At 39.4% G+C, this 8,179-nt stretch overlaps 1 non-coding gene across 1 annotated transcript; it reads right to left on the reverse strand.

Moving 5' to 3' along the window:
* Nucleotides 1-5,527: 5,527 nt before the first annotated feature.
* Smp_tRNA_00620_Pseudo_CGA.1.1 lies at nt 5,528-5,599 on the reverse strand. The gene has a single exon. It is a non-coding gene (tRNA).
* Between the last annotated feature and the right edge of the window lie 2,580 nt (nt 5,600-8,179).

The raw sequence follows: 8,179 nt of genomic DNA on the forward strand, positions 1-8,179 counted from the left end.
GCTCCTTCGGAATAATCTCTTCTACGATTTTAACAACCACACTAGTTAGGCTAATGGGTCGGTAATACTCAGGCTTATGTTTTGTACCTGTTTTGAAGACAGGACTTACTATGGAGTTCCTCCAGTCTTTTGGTAGACGACCCTGGGTTACGGATAGATAAAAAGATATACTTAAAGGGTTCGCAACAAAGTTAGCTAATTCCTTCAGTAACCTAGGATGTAGTTCATCGGGTCCAGTGGATTTACCTATGTCAAGCTTAATTAACAGACCAAAGACATCGAGTTCTTTAATGGTCACGCTGTCCAGTGTTTGTGTGGGGATTTTCACGGACTGGTGAGAAGGGTGTTCCTATGGTGTATACATTGCTAAAGTATTTAGAGAATACTTGAGCTTTGATAAAGTCGTCCTCCACTAGTGATGAGGCAGTACTGTCTCCCCATAGTGAAGGGACATTTCTTCCTCTTTCGGCCCTTTGGTTTATACGCGAATACAAGAGTTTATGGCATTCTATGGATTCCTTAGAGATTTTCTCGTCGGACAGATTTCGGGACTTACGGAGGGTCGAGGCAAAGTATTCCGAGATTTTTATAGTGATATTTTGACTCATTAGTCCCCAGTAACCTAAATCTATCCCACATTTTCCTTCTTTTACAGAGAAGGACGCTAACCTTCCTACTGAACCACAGTGGGGAGTTTCTTGGCCCTTTAGGTGTAGCCCAAGGGATGTGTGGGGGTACCTTTTAAGTATAAATTCCGGAATACATCCCAAGTCGTTTCAATTGATGACTCTGGGTCTATTTTCCAATCTGCTGATGATGCTGATTTCATGATGTTTGGTATGTTTGCTTTCCAGACGTTAAGTCTGGATTGAGCTGAGGCGTGCTCGTGATCGACAGTTATATGGAAGTCAAAGCTTAAAACTGCATGATCACTTTTGCCAAGGGGCGGCATGTAATCCAGGTTTGCAACGTCATCCTCATAATGAGTCAATATAAGATCTCGTAAGGATGATGCAGAACGCGGGTCGCACCTAGTTGCTTCTTTCACATGTTGCACTAGGGCATATGTGATTACCGCATCAACTGGTTTCTGTTCGAAGGAATTATCTGACGATTCAGTCCGCAGGTTTCTCCAGTCCACCATGGGTGCGTTAAAGTCCCCTAGGATTAGACATCGATCACTTCGTGATAAAGTGTTGAGAATGCTTAGCAGGACCTCGTTTACCTCACATCTTGGACTGCGATAGATCAAACCAAGCAGCAGCTCTTGTCCCTTGCATTTCAGGCGACAGCTAACTACTCCACTCTCATGGAATACAATGTCGATAATGGAGAATGGGATAGCATTCCTAAGGAATAGAGCTACTCCCCCTCCTTTACGCGTTTGTATTCTATCGGCCCTTACTAATGTAAAACCCTCGAAATCAAGTTCCCTACTATCTATAGACAGAGTCAGCCAAGTTTCTGTGACTGCAATTATGTCCGGCTTAGTAGAGTCAATCTGTACACTTAGTTCCGATAGCCTAGTGAGGAAGCTCTGGGCATTGGTGTAACAGATCTGAAGCCTATTTAAGTGGCTCCATGCTCCACTCAAAGTGACTTCGGTATCATCCCCTGTCGAAGCCTCATAACCCGAAAATTTACAAGTTTCAGGTATTTTTCGCCATAGTCCAGTCTGAGATGTAGTTCTTTTTCTGCTTCCCGTCTTTTTACACGGTCCGCCAGCAGCAAGTCCTTACGGAGAAAAACTCTTGAACCCTTTAGTTTGTGTCCATATTGTAAGATTAAGTCGCGTTCGTTTGGGGATTTGACAACTACTTTCAGCAGTCTAGACTGATTAGGCTTCATATTTTCCAGGCTACTTAGTCTATGCACTTTTAGCAAGGTGACTCAGGAGATGTTTAGGGTCATTACTTGGTTGAGTAGCTGTTTTATCAACACAATGTCGTGCTCAAAACGAGCTTTCAGTTCTGAGCTCTCACTCTCCTTGATTCTATGAAAAATGACTGATCTGTCGCCGAGATCAGACTTCGGCTTTTCGACTACTTTGATGAGGGTAGGATTCCCTTTTACGTCGTTTTGTCGTTTTTTCTTGCGAACTGTACCTAATCCTCGACGTTGTTTGGAGTAGTAACCACAGTCGCTTCAGGCGGACTATGGGATTTCGGAGGGTTGAGAACGACCTGGGAGGTCGGATCGTCTTTCACGCTGGAAACCGATCGAGTCTTGCGGTTTCGGATTCCGAGAAACAGAAGAGACTTTTTTCGCGAGTTTCTGGTTGGGACAGACTTCTTTGGAGGCTGTCCTTCCTCCTTTGGACGATGTGAGTCTGCATTTTTTGGACTTACTTGTGCTTGCCTTACACCAATCTGCGTGTCGACAGATCGAGTTCTGACTGACGTGTCCCGACCGCGCCTGCCGAGACACTTTTTCGCAGCATTGACCATTGAGATGGCCTCGGTTTAAAGTCTATTTGCATCCAGACAGCACTATTGACATAGCCATATACAAGCATTACTACTGAACCGTTTAAAAGCCGCAGGCGTTAGATTCTTGCAAACTTCGTGGTACCAGCCTTTGAACTCGTCGCACTGCATGCCGCTGTCAACGGGATATCGACAACCTGGACGCTGGCAAGTGCTTTTATTGCACCTTCCAGTCATTTGAGGGGGAAAAAGTGAGCTTTGACCAAAAAGTAGAAAACTGTAAATAGTTAGGACCAAAGTACCAACAGATAAAATAGAGAAAACAAGGTACTCTAGAGTACCGACGATTAACTATTTTAGAAATCAAAAATGATACTCTAATCGAATACTTTAACTGAAAGAAATTCAACCAATGTATAAACAATAGTCTTGATACGTTAATAACGATCAAAACAATAAAATTTACTCAACGAGGAATAATACCACTGTCCTTTTTAAATAGCGCGTTTCTTTACCCATTACAACTAGAAATATTCACTTTAGCTAAATTAATCATATTGAGCAGAAACCAACGTAGTATAAAGATAAACTGATTCTATTTGTGTCGGTTTACATGAAAACACCATCATTTATGGCACGTCGACTGTTTCTAAACCAAGGTAAGTCAGTGGTCGCTTGGTTTAAAATTTGGGGCACAGAATTCAAAACTTGAAATAAATATAATATTTTCCAAAATATGCTTATGAGTTTTAACATTCACCATCGATTATGAAATGATTACTGATGACTCCGTGCTCTCTGAAATCATTCGGAAAACAAATATTTCCTCCCTGTGATGTGAAAAACATTTGCCGTTCCAGACAAATGTGTCTGTAAACAATGTGTCTTGCAACCTACACGCAGTAACAATATCTTGATCTCTCTGTTCTGTCACAGCAGTGAACCCCTTAACAATGCACGTCTACAGGATGTTCTGTGGTAACAACCAAACCTTAATTTATTGTTCCCTGCCAACTCATACACTGAAAAGTGTGAGAAATTTCTACACCGACCAACAAAACTATATTAACGGTTTTTAGACCAGGAGTGGGTACTTTAACTTATGAATGGACACTGGAATGTCGATTTTGCCAATAGCTCATTATCAAACACTGTGATAATCCTTCACAGAACTGTGTTGCCGTAACTGAACACTTAAAACCTAATAAATTCACATTATTCACTACGACAAATCTGAACTCTCACGTAAATATAGCGCGAAAATCAGGTAACGTTTTATATAACTATGTATTTTTAAAGACTTTCCATCATTGCACTTAAGACATGAAACCTATGTATTTGCTAGAGTATTACGTGGTTGAAATGGCAGTTAGGAAGAGCTTGACACCATAAGAAGTAGCTCTAAAACAAATGGCCTGACATCTCTGAGTAATTACATTAGTAAACCAAAAGACTTTCCATTTTTTTATCTAGGGCTACAGAATCTACAATGATCTCATAGATATGTGTAATATTTAGTAGTAATTTCCGAAATGTTAATGGAGAACGTCTTCTCACCTCGACGATATGATACGTATATCCGGCGACTGTGCAAATGTGTGAAACAATGCTAAAACTTAATCCGACCTAATAATAAATCAAAGAATCCAACATGTGTAATAACTGACATTATTATTCATATGTTCTCTAACAGACGTGGCAGTAACAAGCCACTAATGTTAAAGATCAATAACGTTATCGCGCAGTACTGGACAAAGGAAACAGCAAAGGCAACGAAGTACAGACTCATAAACTTCATTTTAGTTATTTTGCGAATCATGGGGATTACTGTAAGACTGGTATCTCGGATAACTTTCCTATTCAAGATCTTATCTCTGAGCCACAACATGATTTCTAAATATCTGTTGACCGTATACCAACAGCTACAACCTACTGTGCGAGAGAAAAAATCAGCCTCCAGTTGAGGAGGAAATGAAGAAAAAACGTTTAAGGTGGATAAGACACACATCGAAGAAGTCATCAGACTGCATCACAAAGCAAGCGCTAAATTGGAATCATTAAAAAACAGAAAATATCAAGTCCAAATAGCACACTATATCGGAAATCGAAAGCACTTTCAAAAAGGATGGATAGCAGGTGGAAAGAACTGAAATAATCTGTCTAGGACAGATTCAGATGAGGAATGTCAGTTGATGGCCTGCGCTCCTTCAGAAAAAGTGACAGGAGTAAGTAAGTATTTCTGAAGAACACATATGAGCCGTAAAGAGAGTAGTCTATTTGATGCCATGACCGAGATGTTGTGTGACCACTCCTGCATGACCGAGCTATGCCATTCTGATTTCTCTGTTTTCGCGTTCGTCATTACTGCCATCCTCAATGTGTTAGGTGTTGAATATCAACCGTCTCAGAAATTACATGTTCAGCTTCAAGAATCGTAAGCATAGAAACCAATACCACTATAATTTCACGAAAAAGACTTCAGGAATTGATTGTGATCACAGTTACCTTGCACTATGTGACACGTTAGTGCCCGAAGCCAAGTGACAAAGGGTCCTAGCGTTTTCAAACATTTTACTTCAAACTCGTACACCAGTTGCTACACAACTGAAATCTTATTTTAAGCTTTGATGGTTTACCCAAATACTAGCTAAGATATAGCACAAGATCAGCCAAATGCATAACTACGGCCAACAATCGAATCCGCTCTCGCGAGATTCGAACCCAGGACCTACCAGTCTCGAGCCGGAGCCCTTAACCGATAGACCGCTGAGCTGGCATCCAACGGTGTTAATGTCTAACCTCAACCAATCCACGAAATTGCTCAACCAACTTCCAATGTACTGAGGTAGATACCTGTCTCTACCTGACATGGGTTAGCTCCACTGGCCACGACTTCTCACTAGAACTCCAGGAATTACCTCAAGGAGCCAGTCACTAGTGAGCATATGATCATGATCACAAGGGGTATTTTTGTGGAGATTTAGTAACTTTATAGTGAAGATCAAGAGTCAATTAAGACTAGACCACCATTGAAAACCTGGAAGCACTGGACGGCCGTTTCGTCCTATTTTGGGACTCCTCAGCAGTGCGCACCCACAATCCCGCTCTCGCGGGATTCGAACCCAGGACCTACCAGTCTCGAGCAGGAGCCCTTAACCGATAGACCACTGAGCTGGCATCCAACGGTGTTAATGTCTAACCTCAATCGACTCATGATCTTAACTATAAAATTACTAAATCTCCACAAAAACCCCCCATTTGAACTTATTTGTTAACACATTTGACCTAGGAACTCTCGGTTTCACTCTTCTTTAAGGCTTGGTATTTTGGACGTTTTTACTACATGAACCTAAAGATTGAAAACGACATAATTTGGTTGATTGTTAGAAGTTTACAAATAAACTTTGGTAAATGAATTGGTTGTTAGATAGGGTTGTAAGTTACGAGTGGATCAATCGGCTGTGCATCAATAATGAACGAAGTCCATATTTGAACGTGACGTTCCATACCTTATTATGCTGCAAACTTGAATAGTTAAGAAAATACAAGCTAAATGATCACCTTACATATGCTGGCCTTTCGTTTTCAGCTGACTATCGTGACATTATTCAATACCTAAATATGCGAAATTCATTTGTTTGTACTTCGTCGTATGTTCTATTTTCGAGCAGTTCTACCTGAAACTCCAGCAGAAATCGTTTAGGGTACATGTCTCTCTTGAGACGAATTATATTCCATAAAATTTTGTCAAGTTCTGCTAGTTCATTGTGCAACAAGTAATGCAAAATATATTCTCCATATATTTTTCAGTTGATTCAAATGTTTTATCGAATATCATAAATAACATTCAGAAAGTGGTTTGAATTTGTCACTCACATTTACACACGACAGTCAAAAATACAAACAAACCTATTAGAGTAGTAATTTTTGTGCAGTGATCATCTAATTAACATCACGTTAATTTGTAAACCATTTCCGAATAGTGAGTTAGTACAAAGTTATTAGTCAAAATATTAGAATTGATACTAAAATTAAACAGTGGGTAATAGTACACTGTTTTTGTGTTATTAATACATAGACTATTGACTGACTTGTATCTGCACGTTAGTGTATGGTGATGTGAATGTCTGTTAATAATCTTCCATTCATTCGGTTATCGGCATAAAACTCGACCGATCAATAATTTACCAATGGTGCACACATTTATATTATATGAGAGAATTAATTAACTAATCCATGAACACGTTCTCTTCCCATGTGTGGTCTGATTACTAACGCGTGTTCTTTTCACTTGTCTCACTCATGATAAAATCGATTCCAGCCTAGCTTATATTGAGCTTCTCTATCTTTCGATTTGAAATAAGCCTAATTTAATTTGGCAGACGATGCACTGCAATGTATATGAACTGAAAACGACGGTTATAATTAAGATCATGAACCGATCAAGAATAGAAAACCATTGAGAACCTGAAAGCACTTAATGGCCGTTTCGGCCTAGCAAGCAACACCTCACTAGTGTGAGTGGAGATGTTAGCAGTGGGAAGTATGTTTAAAAGTCAACTAACACAACCAAGTAGTCAACTTGGCATCACCAAACCACTATTCGAATGATAATCAAATGCAACCTCACTCTCTGATACTGTGATAATGTGCACTCATAATGACTTCTTTTACATTTGTACCAAGATGAAACCTGTATCACAAAACAGCACTTTGCACACCATACAATACTGTGGTGTTTATATGAACCAATGATTCATTTGTACTTGATGAGTGCTTGATTTCGAATTCCAAATACAGTACATTCGTTCGCGTTCATCTATTACTTCTTGATTAAACTGAGTTATTTCTGGGATTTCTAGTTTATACTATAATTCAAATACTCCTAATTATCACATTGGCGTCGTGATGGAGACTGTGATGGAACGTTGGACATAAATTTAGATTTTGATGCTTTTGGGGATTACATGGTAAGGTTAGAAATATGGACTGTGATCAAAGAAGATGATGATGATTTCAATATTGTGGCTCATATCCTTACATTCATGGCAAAAGAAGCATACAGTTCAATAAAGATTTCGGCATTTCCAGAGAAGCCGATTTCAATCTCTTATGCAACTCCCAAGCAACTAATACTGGACCATGTAAAGTATACAAATTTCGAATGAGGTGAACGAGAGTTGATGGTTTTTTTTAATCCGTTCAGTTACAGCAATATTTAATGCAGGATATTAGAAGAAGAGGTCACTGAAGAGGTGTCTGTGAGTTCTCACACAACCGAGTATCATCCATACAACTTTGACTGAGAACTCAGCAAAATCTGACTGCAGTAAACTGACTTGTATGTAAAGGTAAACCGTTCATTCGGAATTGGTCTCCTACAACTAAATGAAAGTGCTTTCCTGTAGATTGTCTGATCAACTGAATCAGTTTGTGTGAGTGGTGTAATTGAGTGACAGTCGTGCACAGTATTTCAACTGTTGACTAAATACTCCCAAAGAATAGACATCAAAATTCAGAGTAAATCATCAACCAAAATTAGATCTTATCGTGCAGTAAAGCACACTCTCATATAAGAAATAATTGACAGAAATTAGAGATGATTAAAATTCAATGTCAGAACGTTGATGAGTGAATATTTTAAATTTTGTAGATCACTCACTGACCAACAGAGTGGAGGTGTAAAATATCAGTCTCACTTGTTATGACTTCAAATGCATTAAACCACTGACTATGTTACACCTACATAATCG

Source organism: Schistosoma mansoni, chromosome 5, assembly GCF_000237925.1.
Source record: "Schistosoma mansoni strain Puerto Rico chromosome 5, complete genome".
Taxonomy (NCBI): domain Eukaryota; kingdom Metazoa; phylum Platyhelminthes; class Trematoda; order Strigeidida; family Schistosomatidae; genus Schistosoma; species Schistosoma mansoni.